The sequence below is a fragment of the Lipotes vexillifer genome, unplaced genomic scaffold (assembly GCF_000442215.2).
Source record: "Lipotes vexillifer unplaced genomic scaffold, Lipotes_vexillifer_v1.1 scaffold714, whole genome shotgun sequence".
Lineage (NCBI taxonomy): Eukaryota > Metazoa > Chordata > Mammalia > Artiodactyla > Lipotidae > Lipotes > Lipotes vexillifer.
This window is the reverse complement of record NW_006794736.1, coordinates 1,905,091-1,920,322: the sequence shown is the minus strand read 5'-3', so window position 1 is coordinate 1,920,322 and position 15,232 is coordinate 1,905,091.

The following is a 15,232-nucleotide window of genomic DNA, read 5'->3' as shown; positions in this document are numbered from 1 at the left end:
AGGGTCCTATATAATAATACTTTAAAAATAACTGTAAATCTTTTTGTGTGTCCTGGATTATTTTAACACACCGTTGCCTATTATGGACTGAATTGGGTCCCCACCTCTGAAATTCATATGTTGAAACCCTAACACCCAGAACCTCAAAATATGACTGTGTTTGGAGATAGAGCCTTGAAAGGAGTACTAAAGTTAAAATGAGGTCCTCAGGGTTTCTCCTTATCCAGAAGTAATCAAGTGGAAATGAGGTCATTAGGGTGAGCCCTATTCCAGTAAGACTAGTGTCCTTATAAAAAAGGGGAAATTTGGACACAGAGACAATCCTGCACAGAAGGAAGACCATGTGAAGAAGCAGCAAGAGAACAGCCATATGCAAGCCAAGGAGAGAAGCCTCAGGGGAAATCAGTCCTGGTGGCACCTTGATTTTGGACTTCCAGCCCCCAGAACTATTAGAAAATAAATTTCTGTTGTTTAAGCCACTCTACCTTTGGCATGGTGTCCATCTGCCAACTCAGAACGAAACCTCAAATTTCCCTTCAGTGGTTCAGTTTTTTCTTCATCTACCTCATCTCATTAAACGCAAAGTACTTCTGACTCCATAACACAAAAACCTTTAGACTCTGCCTGTCTCTGTTCATCATGTTGTGTTTCACTTTCAGTGCCAAGACATAGCCCATCCCAGCATGTTCAGATTTTCTTGACACAACTAACGCTTGACTCTAGGTCTTCTTTTAAAACATCACCAATAATCAGCTTTGTAAAATGGAACTCTCTTCAGTTTTTCCCCCCATTTAAAGATTTTTAATAAACATTTTATTTTCAAAATCTCTTTTGCCTATTTTCCTATTTATCAGAGAAGGAAAACCCTTCACACATCGATCCCAGTCTTCTTGAAGTGTCATCTATTGCCCCTTTCAAGTTCCTCCATATGTCATACCCTAATTCTAGAAAGAGTCAATTACATAATGGTACCCTAAATGTCACACATTTTCATGTGACCAGGGTTTTATTCATACCTCCTATGCCATAGTTTGACTTCCTTAGAAATGCCACTGTATATGTTATATAGTTCCCTATTCTTTAGCTAAGAGGGCTTTTTGCTTTATGGATTTCCATAGAAGGTTACACTTTTCTTTTATATAATAGTCAGGTCTCTGAGTTATAACTGTTCTTGCATCTCTTCCTCCACAACTAACCTGGGAGCTCCCAAGAAAGAAACAGGACACAGTTTATTCCTCTTTATTTTCTCAGATTCCTAGTGTAGTAGCTGCAACAAAGAAAGGACACAATTCACTGCTGTAGGACTGAGTTCACTTAAACACCTTTTTCAGCAAAGAAAAAAGCAACAAAAGAGATAATGGGCAAAGTGATTTGTTAAGAGTGCATATATTGGTGGGGCAGTTGACATTTTATCTCCTGTCCCCTTATTAACAACATCAGACAGGGTTCAAGCATTATATTAATCAACAGTAAAGCGATGTACAAAGGATTAGTACTAGATAGGCCCAATTGTATTTATTATCATGTAGTTCTGTATTAGAAAACTGTCCCAGTACACTCTGGGTCTCATGTGTTGGCTCTTCTCCAGGTTGTGCATCACGTTGAGGTCTAATGTGTCTCTCATTGTGGGTCTAGGCTAAAGCAACAATCGTTTTTTCACATTCCAGTGGTCAATACAAGTCACATGGTCAAACCTGAATCAATACAGTCTAGCACAAGTGCTCTGACATTCACAGTGCATTGAAAAGGGCAATATGTCTTTTCTGCTTTTCTGGTTTTGCTGTAAATGGACCTGAAGTCTTCCTGTGAATAGACCTTCACTGTTAATATTGTGAAAGTATTAAGCTGTTTGAAAAAAAAGGAAGAAAAAGAAATACATTGTTTTTTCTAGTTAAATTCCCTAACTTAGGAAACATAAGGAGAAAGTCTAATAAAACATGAGGTTTATGAATTTAGTATCACACAGCATGTAGTACTAAGGTTTGGGGAGAGGTAAGAATACAATAGATTCCACTCATACATAGTTTGCAGAATTTGACTTTTTCATTAGTTATAGGTCAGGAAGTCATAGCTCCTTGTTCAGGGACTAGAATTAAAAATAAAAGTAAATCCTACTTTTTTTTTAATAAAGAAAAGAACATATAGCTCTAAGCCAAATATTACCTATTGTTAATGCATTATTTTTTACCAAAATCCTAGCCCAGACTCTAAATCACTTAAGAAATGGAGCCCTGTCCTAGACCACCCTGAAAATGAAATTACACTTCTGCTGTAAGCACATGCCATGCACATTGACATGTTGAAAATGAATTTTAGTGATCAGAAAAACCTCATGAAGTATTTTTTTTTAATGTCAGATATTGTGTGACTTATCCAGAAGCAAATTCACCACATCAGTCTGAATATGAACCATAAAACTCATTGATGACCATTCGGTTTTTTTTTTTTTCACAATGTTTAATATTTCTTAAGATGAACAGTACCTAAAATACTGGGCAAATAACCCAACTTTTGGAAATATGGCTCATTTTAGAAAGTCAAATGGAGGAGTAGAATTTTTTAAATTCTACTCCTTAAATATGTTAACAAAGCCTTAAAATATGTTAACAAAGTTTTAATGATTATTGCCTTCATTCTGATCTCATGTCGAATTAATCTACACCATTCTAAAAGAGAATAACACAATTTTAGAAGTGTTTTGTAAGAAAATGTGTCCAATCAGGAAGATCAATAGGATGATCAATTGACAGGAAGATCAATATAATGGAACTATATGGTACATTATACATACATTTTCCTATTAACAACTTACAAAATGATGTTTCAAGTAGGAGTGACAAAGCAGACAGAGGTACATAATTTTAAAGACAGGAATTTGTTTAAATACACCCCTGGAGTATCAGGAAATAATTATTCTTTTTAATATAGCTTGTTTTATTGATGTTCATAAAATTATTCCTCCTTGGAGATTACCTCTGAGTTAATTAATTTGGTGATTCAATTCACTAAATGATGTAATTCAATTTTGTGTCAGATATGGTTTATTAAAGGGAGATGAAGTGAAAAGGAAGTTGAAAGTGATAGGACAAATTTGGCTTCTTTCAACAACTAGGAACTCATGGGAGGGAGAATCATAGATTTGCAGTTAAGATTTTATAAAAATAAATTTAAAGGAATTTAAATTTCCAGAATTAAAAAAATATTAAGAAATTGGGATCAATTATTTGATAGAGCAAGAGAGAGAGAACTTTAAGTATTATAATATTGTTATTTAAAGGAGTAAAATGTGAAGGAAGTTAAGTTGAGTCAGGATTAAAAATGAAAGATTGAAACAGGAAAAGATATGAAGTTATAGATAGAGAGAAAAATAGAAGACAGGAAAGAGAAACCAGTCCAAGGGTGTTGGGGAAAGCAGAGAGGGCTTACTACTGACTTTGTTAACAATATGGGAACAGGGTTTTTTTCACTTCCATCTCTTACATGGGCTACTACAATATTATAGTGGTAAAGCTTTGCCTATTATCTCTAAACTTTGAAATTATGTGTAACCCAAGGTAATTATCCTGTTTCATTAACTTCAGAAAAAGTGCTTGAAACATAATTTCATGAAATTTTAGATGCTCTGTATAAAGGAAAACAATTTCTTAAATGTTAGAAGTTTAAATTCTGTCCATAGTTAAAGTTAGAGGTTTACTTGCACAACCATTCTTGGAACACACTTTTGCTTTAAAGTTAACATCACCTATGTTTATTTGTTCTTAGTTATGAATGAAACTTCCCCTAAAAGCATATGAGCTGAGAGGTTCTGCAACCTAGCCAAGATTGCTTCAATATTCTCTGAACAGATCATGTTAAACAACTGTGTTTGGGGTGGGAGATGGGTCAGGTTTATGCATGTTGGTAACTTTCATTCATCAAACTGACTGGATTATATGTGGATTTTGTTTCCTTTCAACTTGCTTGTGCTTCTTGTGATGTTCATCACTGAAACTACTGACATACTGTGCTCATTGTAGCAGTTCTTAAATGTATCTTTGAACTCTGCAGAAGCTATGGAAATTCTACCCACAGAAATGTTTAAAGTCACCAGAGAAGAACTCCCAGTCCACAGGGTTAGATACACTTCACATTTTAATTTAATCTTGACATTCTATCAATCTTCCCCCGATTTCTCTTCTTAATCCTGATAGATTTTTGTAGAAATGGTTTTGTTGTCTTCTAAGGACCTCAGCTTTATGGTTCTGCTTACTGGGAAGCAGACTTTCTTCCCTGGAGCTGGATTCTCATCAGCATTTCTAATCCATTAGCTTAAAACATGCAGTGGATGAGCATAGCTACTGATGACTTTTAGATATTGATATGGGCTTAATAGTTGCCTCTTGGGAGTCAGCACAACTTATGCCAGATATTTACCAATTCTGCCTTGATCCTTCCTGTGCTCCCACAGCACCATTTCATGCCCTATAGCAGTGATTCTTAAACTACTGATGGGAAAGAATCTGTCCTCCCAAACTTTAATTGGTAATGGACTGATACCTTAATGTAATAGAAAAAAATAAATTACTATAAAAATGAAATGAAGGACAAAAACCAAAACTACACAAATAAACAAGTCCACATATTTTATTATTAGATTCATTATATATACTTTTTTTAGATCAAACTGCTGTAAAATAAATATTTACTCAGTTTACAGCCCAGTACTTATTTATGAATATATATATGTCCACAAATATAATGTATATCCTATATAATATAAATATTTATTCACATATATTTATGAATAATACATATATATTACCTATGACATATATAATATATATCCAGTTATCATATATCCATAAAATTTATAAACATTACCTAGTTTGCAGTCTAGATCTTGTTTATCAATAAAATTTTGAGTTGCAATGCCCTACACAGGCTGGAGGTCTTCCTTAGAATTCTGACTGTAAAATTTCACTTATTTGAAACATGGAGTTTGAAATCAGTCATACAATTGGTATTTAAAATTAAAATTGTAAAGCAACTGTTTAAATAAATAAATTTAATTCAACATATTTGTATTTGATTTCATAGACCTCTGGTTTGGTCGGTTAGTTTGGTAAGGTTTTGGGTGGAATTTTGTTCTCCTTTTAAACATGTCTGCATGTATACTTGAAATTTTCACTTTTATGTATGGTGAACACATATATACAGTAGTACTAAAATAGGAGGTTACTAAAGCAGTGTGCTTTCCACTTCAAAAACCACAGGCAACATCATAACTGTAAAAATGTTGTCTTTATTATGCCTGGTGTTTGTTTTTTCTGTGATTCAGTCTTCACTTGCAGGCTTATCCCTTCCCACTCTCTGATGTGTAATACCTGCAGATATACTCCTGACTTCCTTATATCAGTCTTGTTAGCACAAATTATTTGAGAAAAACTTTCTCCATAAAGTATAAATGAGTAATACAGTGTCCTGTCAATCACATGAAGTAAGAATGGAAGAAATTTGGGCATACAGCATCATTTTTTTTTGAAAATGTTCACTACCAAAAAGAACCATCTTCTGTATGGAGCTGTATTTTTCAACATATAATAGCATACCAAATAGCACAGATATTAAATAATTAGTCCAGGAAAAATCAACTAATAAATGATGGTTAATGGAGCATAAGACTACCAGATTCATAACACATGATGTTTCCAGTGTGCGATAAAGAATCCCTTGCTTAAAACTCACTCTTTTTTTTCCAATATATATTTAAGAGCAGAGGTTGAGGAATTATGGCCTGCAGGCCAAATCCAGTCCACCAACTGTTTTGTGAACAAAAGTTTGTTGGAACACACTCATTTGTTTATATATTGTCTGTGTCTTCCATTCTTCAAAGGCAGCATTGAGCAGTTTTGTGCAATTTTGCAACAGGCCCTGGAATATTTACTGTCTGGCCTTAAATAGAGAAAAAGTATGTTAACTTCTGTTTATGAGACAATTTTTTAAGTAATTAAACTACAAGAATTTTAGGAAGATGTTTAAGCATAAAGCAAATATTAGGATTCCAATGGCAAGGCCATCTTTAGTGTAGAGAAAACTGTAACAGACATTCCTTATGATTTATCATCAAACATTCAAATAAGCTATTCTTGACCTTCATTCATGCCTGTCAAGCCATCTTGTGCCAATGATTTAATTTCCATAAACTTCCACCTTCCTTTGGTTACAAATACTCAAATTGCACTTTCAGGAAGACATGCAAGATATAAATGGGGCCTAAACCCTCTGATTATCAATGTTTTCTTCTTAAACTGCTTGCCTTCTAAACATTGAATGATTTCATTTTTTCAGTGTCTTAAAATTAGCTTTCACAACTGTTCACTGTGCAGATATGGCTATTCCAATCTTCCTTAAAATTAAATATTTTTACAGTAAACTTAATGGGCACTCTGGTGACAGATTTTTTAAAAAAGAATCCTGAAGGAAACAAAATCTTAATATAATTTTTATGTTGGATAACTAATTTCCAATAATTATAGGCAAAACAAATTGAACTTTATTATGGAACACAAGAAGTGTGAGACAAGGCAGTCTGTAGTGTTACCAGAGCAGAAAATGTGAATTGATTGGAGAAGGCTGACAGGATGAAGAAGGAAACTCTGAAATAGGGATCGCTTGTTTTATGTCAGGCACTTTTTATAAGCATACAATTTATTTGTCACAGCTGCCTAGCACAGGGAGACAGTTTATTTTTCTGTCAATAAGAAAATGGAGATTCATAAATGTTAAGTTACAAGTCACAGTGATAAGTGTTAAGCCTGGCCATGTGAGAAAAAAGCCCTAATTTCTTCATGACTGTGATCTGGGAAATGCACTGCTCAATTTCCTTTACTTTTGATTTTAAGAGTCTGAACTATAGGTAAGGAAAAAGAAAAATAAAAGCAAAGAAACAAAGAATCAAAAAATGCAGACTGACTTAAGTGTTTCTGTCCTCATTGAACAAATAGCCAACATTACAGGAAGCTGCTTTTAGATCTCATTAGCACACAGATTTCAATGACATCTAATTTTTCTAAGTATATGATACATAGAAGTGGCTGCTGTTCAATAAATCAAAAACAACAAATGACAAATACAACAGTATTGTAATAGTTATCATTTTTAAGTACTTAGTATATATCATCTCTTAAGAATTACATATTAGGTTTAGATAATTTCTTAGTTCATTGTTCTATGCAACTTACATGTATTTACTCCTATAAGTGACAGTGAAACAATATCTACTAATATCCTCATTTTACAAATAAGAAAACAGAGGTTGTGAGAAATTGAGTGACTTGCTTATGGTGAAAAGTGGTTGGTAAGCAGCTAATAAGGGGTTAAACCAGGATGTAAGTTAGTCTACGAGCCTTCTCTCTGAACCATTGTTATACTGCTTCACCTGTACTGGCTTTTCAATTAATATAGTCATCTATTCAAAAATATATATTGTGTTTCTAGTACAAGCTGTTCTTACTGGAGATATCACAGTGAGAATAAAAAAATTCAAATGTCTGCCTTCATGAAGTTTGGTAATAAATTTAGAGATTTAATGTGGCCCAGGGTTAGATTTGGTAAATAGAGTGGGGGGATTTTCATAGAAAAAAATCAAATTTGCTCCTGAAATTACATACACATATTTTTAAAAATCAAGGAGAAGGGAAGAAAACCACAGCTCTAGCAATTCAAATATTCAAATGAAAGCTAATTTTAAGACATTGAAAAATTGAATTATTCAATATATAGAAGGCAAGCTATATAAGAAGAGAATATTGATAATTATAAATTTTTAGTCCCATTCATATCTTACACGTTTTCCTGAGAGTGAAATTTGAGTATCTGGGACATTGGAAGAATAGGAACAAGCATGTTTGTTTATGTGGTCATGTCCCTTGCTTAGATTTTTTGAGAGTTAACTAGTAAAATATCTTTAAAGTATAATGGACTCAGGAATTTTATTTTTGACCTCAGAGAGTCTCAACTATATCAGATATTTACATTATATTTCCATTTTCTAGTTTATTTTCTCATTTGACTTCCAAAGCTTTTTGAAGCCAACATTAACTGCCCTCCTCCACACCTATCTAGCACCTTTTTGTAAGGCTACTAAGATACCAGAGGAAATGAGTTTCCAAAGATTATATGGTCAATTAGAAGTGAAATAAAGATCCAAATTCTATATTAGTGATCTGTATACATGTTTCTAGTATGTGTGAATATGGACTATTTTAATACTGTAACAGGGTATAAGTTGCTTATTCAAATTAGGAAGAAAAGCTAACAACTAACAGAAATTTCAAATCTCAAAACTCATTTTCCAAAATTAAAGTCAATGCTACAAAATCAACCCAACCTTTTAATAGAAAGTGTTGTGTGTTAATTGCACCTCCCCAAAATGTACGTCAAGGTCCTAATCCCTGGTATGTGTGAATGTGACTTTATTTGGAATAGTCTCTACGGAAGTAATTAAAATGAGGTTATACCTGAGTTGTGCACTTAATCCAATACAACTGGTGTCATTTTGAGAAACACAGAGGAGAATGCCATACGAAGACACAGAGTAAAGAGGCTGTATGATGACATCAGTGATTGGAATTATGCAACCTGAATCAGGGAATACCACTGACTGCCAGCAACCACCAGGGGCTGAGAGAGGATGGCCCTGCTAACTTGATTTTAGAGTTCTAGTCTCCAGTAATACAAAAGAATAAATTTCTGCTGTTTTAGATCCCTCAGTTTGTGGTAGTTTCTTACAAAATCATAGGAAATTAATATATATGGGTTCTTTGGTTTAATTCTCAGAGCTAGTTTTGTTGGTAAGCATCTTCATAACTGATTTTTTTAATATAAAATATAGAAAGTTCTGCTCACAAATGCAATTTTCTTTTTAAAAAACTTTTATTTTATATTGGATGATAGTTGATTAACAATGTTGTGTTAGTTTCAGGTGCACAGCAAAGTGATTCAGTTATACATAGATATGTATCTATTCTTTTTAAAATTCTTTTCCCATTTAGGTTATTACAGAATATTGAGAAGAGTTCCATGTGCTATATAGTAGGTCTTTGTTGGTTACCAATTTTATTTATTATTTATTTATTTATTTATTCATTTTTTTCACAGGCTTAATGTGCTCTACACATTCAGAGAAACTTCTCTAGTAGTGAACTATAGAAATGATCCCTGAAAGTATAGTCTTGCTTACCTATTTTAAATGTAGCAGTGTGTACATGTCAATCCCAAACTCCCAAGCTATCCCTCTTCTCCACCCTTCCCCCCTGGTAACCATAAATTCATTATCCAAGTCTGTAAGTTTGTTTCTGTTTTGTAAATAAGTTCATTTGTATCATTTTTTTTTAAAATTTGTATGGAGACACAAAAGACCCCTAATAGCTAAAGGAATTTTGAGGAAGAAAAATGAAGCTGGAGTAACCAGGCTTCTTGATTTTAGACTACATTACAAAGCTACAGTCATCAAAACAATATGGTACTGGCGCAAAAACAGAAATATAAATAAATGGAACAAGATAGAAAGCCCAGAAATAAACAATAGAGAAAAGAGAGTCTCTTCAACAAATGGTGTTGGAAAAACTGGACATCTACATGCAAATGAATGGAACTAGAACATTGTTTTACACCATACACAAAATGAACTCAAAATGGATTAAAGCTCTAAATGTGAGACTGGATACTATAAAACTCTTAGAGGAAAATATAGGCAGAACACTCTTTGACACAAATTGCAGCAATATCTTTTTCTATCTATCTCCTATAGTAATGGGAATAAAAACAGAAATAAACAAATGGGACCTAATTAAAATCAAAAGCTTTTGTACCACAAAAGAAATCATAAGCAAAACAAAAAGACAACCCACAGAATGGGAGAAAATATTTGCAAATGATGCAAATGACAAGTCATTAGTCTCCAAAATTTCAAAAATAAAAAAAAAAAAAAAAAAAAAAAAAAAAGAAAAAATACTCAATCAAAAAATGGGCAGAAGACCTAAATAGATATTTCTGTAATTTTCTTTTAACAAAAATTTATTCTTTAATGATTTATCTTTGTTTGGGCTAAATTTTACTAATTTGTTTGCTTATTATGTTGTCTCATTCTGGAGTTCACGCTGTTCATAAAGCTATCAACTTTTCCATTAAATGTATCTGTGGCGTCATAAAGTTTATTCTCCTTTTCATTTTTCTTAAAGACAACAATCATTCAAATGTGGTGGGTTTGTTGTTACTGTTTTCAATAAATTAACCAGCTTTAGGAGCTCTAATCCACAAACTTGAAAAATTTAGAAAATAAAATCATCAAAGCTAAAAATTCTCTAATAAATAAGTTCTCTTTGGTGCTTTTAAGGGAGAGTTCTCAGCAAATATGTTAGAGAATAAATTCCAGAATAAAGTCCATTTCTAATTTTAATATATATTTTTAATTTTGTAAAATAATGTACACTGAGACAAGTACATTTAAATCAAATATACATTTAAACAAATAATTTAAAATTTAATACCTAACAACCACTCATCGAAAACCAAATATTGTCAGAATTCCACACATGCCAAGCATACACTCATTGTTACAACCCACTCCCATTGCCTTATTTATAACTGCTAACCTGAATTTTAAGGTGGTCATTTCTCTGCTTTTCTTATAGCCATACCATATATATACATATGTGAAATATTGTTTATTTTGCAGCAAATTATCATTTTCAAAAATTACTACAAGATTATTCCTTCCCCTAGATGCTCTTCTACTATGTGATTTTGCCACTCTGCTATCTAAAGGTGGAAAGTAATTCCCCTCCTATTAAAATTGGGCTAGCCTTTGTAATGTAATTGCAACTGAATGATGCTATGTGATTTCCCAGGCTTTATGAGAAGGCTTGTAAATTCTGCCTTGATCTTTATAAACATTTGTCTCTGAATACTCCCTTTTGGAAAATTTTCTCTCATAATCTAGCAACATGTTTTTAGAAGCATGTGAAGTGCTCTAATCAATTGTCACAGCTGAGCTCAACCATAGAGAACAGTGACCAGCTATACACCCAAAATGGTCCTGGTTTTAGCACTAAACATCCAGCATCTTAGGAACACCTTCAGTTCCAGGAAAACTGGGACAGTTGGTCAAAGTATCTTAGACTCATCCCCACCTAGACAACCAAAAATGTGACTATAGAATCTTCTACATAATTACAGCTGCAATCATTCAAGTCACCCACAGCTTTTCAAACCTTCTCAGCAGAAGCATCCAACATAGTGAAGCAGAAACAAAATTCATCCCTCCATGCTCTATTTGAATTACTGACTCACAGAATTTATGATAATAACAAACCAGTTATTATTTTATGCCACTGAGTTTAGAGTACTTTTTTACACAGTAATACATAAGAAAAATATTATAAAATTTTCTTGAACTTTTTATAAATAACATGATTTGTACTTTACTGCCTTCATTTTTTGCAGAATAAATGAATAACAAATTTGAAGATATACAATAGAACAATAAAAAAAATTAAGAAAAAGTATGTAAATGAGGTAAATACATGAGGCAAAAACCATTGGAACTGCAAGGAGAAATAAACAAATCCACAGTTACAGTTGGAGATTTCAACAGCTCTTTTTTAGTAATGATATATCTAACGAAAAGAAAATCAGTACTGATACAATTGAATAAAACAGCACCACCAGTACACTGGATTCAATTAACATATATAGAATACTCTATTCAACAACAAAGTAATACACATTTTTCAAGCTCACATGGAATATTCAGCATGATAGACCACATGTTGTGTCAAAAATCTGAAAAAATGTAAAGGAACAGGAATCATACAAAATATATTTTCATTCCACAATGGAACTAAACTAAAATTAATTACAGAAAGATAGCTGGAAAAACTCCAATATTTGGAGATCAAACAATACATTTCTGAATAACACATGGATCAAAAAAGAAGTGTCAAAAAACTAAAAATATTTTCAAATAAATAAAAATTTAAAATATAATAATATTTCTGAGATAGAAGGAAAACAGTGCTTCAAAAAAAATCTGTAGCATTAAATGTATATATTATAAAAGAAGTAAGACCCACAGATGAAAATATAGTTTCCAACATTTTACACTACATAAATAACAAGTGGAAGCCTAAAGCTAACAGATGAAGATAAATAATAAAATGTAGAGGAGAAATTTATAAACTTAAACTAGTAAATCAAAGGAGAAAATTAACAAACTGGAAAGCTAATTGTTTGAAAAAGAGGAATGAAATTGATAAAGCTGCCGCCAAGCTAAATAAGAGAAAGAGAAAAATTACCAATATGGAATTTTTGAGTAATCATTACTACTGACTCCATGGAAACCAAGATTATACTAAAGGAATACTACAAATAATTCTAAGGCCACAAATTTTGTAATTTCTGTGAAATGTATCAATAATTTAACAGACACAAATTGTCAAATTTCACATGAGGAGAAGTAGGTCATCTATACAGTTCTATACACATATTAAGTTGAATCAGTAATGAATAAGTGCAAGGATTCTTCAATATATGCAAATCAATCAATGTGATACACCATATTAACAAACTGAAGGAAAAAAGCCATATGATAATCTCAATAGATACAGAAAAAGCTTTCAACCATATTCAACACCCATTTACAATAAAAGCTTTCCAAAAGCAGGCATAGAGGGAACTTACCTCAGCATAATAAAGGCCATAAATGACAAACCCACAGCAAGCATCATAATCAATGGTGAAAAACTGAAAGCATTTCCACTAAAATCAGGAACAAGACAAGATTACCCACTTGCACTATTATTATTCAACATTGTTTTGGAAGTCTTAGCCACAGCAATCACAGAAGAAAAAGAAATAAAAGGAATCCAAATTGGAAAAGAAGAGCTAAAGCTGTCACTGTTTGCAGATGACATGATACTATACATAGAGAATCCTAAATGTGCTACCAGAAAACTAGTAGATCTAATCAATGAATTTGGTAAAGTAGTAGGATACAAGATTAATGCACAGAAATCTCTTGCATTCCTAAACACTAATGATGAAAAATCTGAATTAAGAAAACACTCCCATTTACCACTGTAACAAAAAGAATAAAGTACCTAGGAATAAACCTACATAAGGAGACAAAAGACCTGTATGCAGAAAATAATAAGACACTGATGAAAGAAAGTAAAGATAATACAAACAGATGGAGAGATATACAATGTTCTTGGATTGGAAAATCAGCAGTGTGAAAATGACTACACTACACAAAACAATCTACAGATTCAATGCAATCCCTGTCAAACTACCAATGGCATTTATCACAGAACTAGAACAAAACTTTTTCACAATTTTTTTGGAAACACAAAAAACCCCGAATAGCCAAAGCAATCTTGAGAACAAAAAATGGAGCTGGAGGAATCAGGCTGCCTGACTTCAGACTATACTACAAAGCTACAGTAATCAAGACAGTATGGTACTGGCACAAAAACAGAAAGATAGATCAATTGAACATGATAGAAAACCCAGAGATAAACCCATGCACATATGGACATCTTATCTTTGAAAAAGGTGTCAGGAACGTACAGTGGAGAAAGGACAGCCTCTTCAACAAGTGGTGCTGGGAAAAATGGACAGGTACATGTAAAAGTATGAGGTTAGATCACTCCCTAACACCATACACAAAAATAAGCTCAAAATGGATTAAAGACCTAAATGTAAGGCCAGAAACTATCAAACTCTTAGAGGAAAATATAGGCAGAACATTCTATGACATAAATTACATCAAGATCCTTTTTGACCCATCTCCTAGAGTAATGGAGATAAAAACAAAAATAAACAAATGGGACCTAATGAAACTTCAAAGCTTTTGCACAGCAAAGGAAACCATAAACAAGACCAAAAGACAGCCCTCAGAATGGGAGAAAATATTTGCAAATGAATCAACTGACAAAGGATTAATCTCTAAAATTTACAGGCAGCTCATGCAGCTCAATAACAAAAAAATAAACAACCCAATCCAAAAATGGGCAGAAGACCTAAATAGACATTTCTCCAAAGAAGATATACAGACTGCCAACAAACACATGAAAGAATGCTCAACATCATTAATCATTAGAGAAATGCAAATCAAAACTACAATGAGATATCATCTCACACCAGTCAGAATGGCCATCATCAAAAAATCTAGAAACAATAAATGCTGGAGAGGGTGTGGAGAAAAGGGAACACTCTTGCACTGCTGGTGGGAATGTGAATTGGTTCAGCCACTATGGAGAACAGTATGGAGGTTCCTTAAAAAACTACAAATAGAACTACCATATGACCCAGCAATCCCACTACTGGGCATATACCCTGAGAAAACCAAAATTCAAAAAGAGTCATGTACCAAAATGTTCATTGCAGCTCTATTTACAATAGCCCGGAGATGGAAACAACCTAAGTGCCCATCATCAAATGAATGGATAAAGATGTGGCACATATATACAATGGAGTATTACTCAGCCATAAAAAGAAACGAAATTGAGCTATTTGTAATGAGGTGGATAGACCTAGAATCTGTCATACAGAGTGAAGTAAGTCAGAAAGAGAAAGACAAATACCGTATGCTAACACATATATATGGAATTTAAGAAAAACAAAATGCCATGAAGAACCTAGGGGTAAGACAAGAATAAAGACCCAGACCTACTGGAGAATGGACCTGAGGATACGGGGAGGGGGAAAGGTGAGCTGTGACAGGGTGAGAGAGAGGCATGGACATATATACACTAACAAATGTAAGGTAGATAGCTAGTGGGAAGCAGCCGCATGGCACAGGGATAACGGCTCAGTGCTTTGTCACCGCCTGGAGGGGTGGGATAGGGAGGGTGGAAGGGAGGGAGACGCAAGAGGGAAGAGATATGGGAACATATGTATATGTATAACTGATTCACTTTGTTATAAAGCAGAAACTAACACACCACTGTAAAGCAATTATACTGCAATAAAGATGTTTAAAAAAAAAAGAAAAAAAGAAAAAAAAAGAAAAAAAAGACAGTATGGTACTGGTGCAAAAACTGAAAGATAGATCAATGAAACTAGATAGAAAGCCCAGAGATAAACCCATGAACATATGGTCAGCTTAACTTTGATAAAGGGGGCAAGAATATAACATGGAGAAAAGACAGCCTCTTCAATAAGTGGTGCTGGGAAAACTGGACAGCTACAT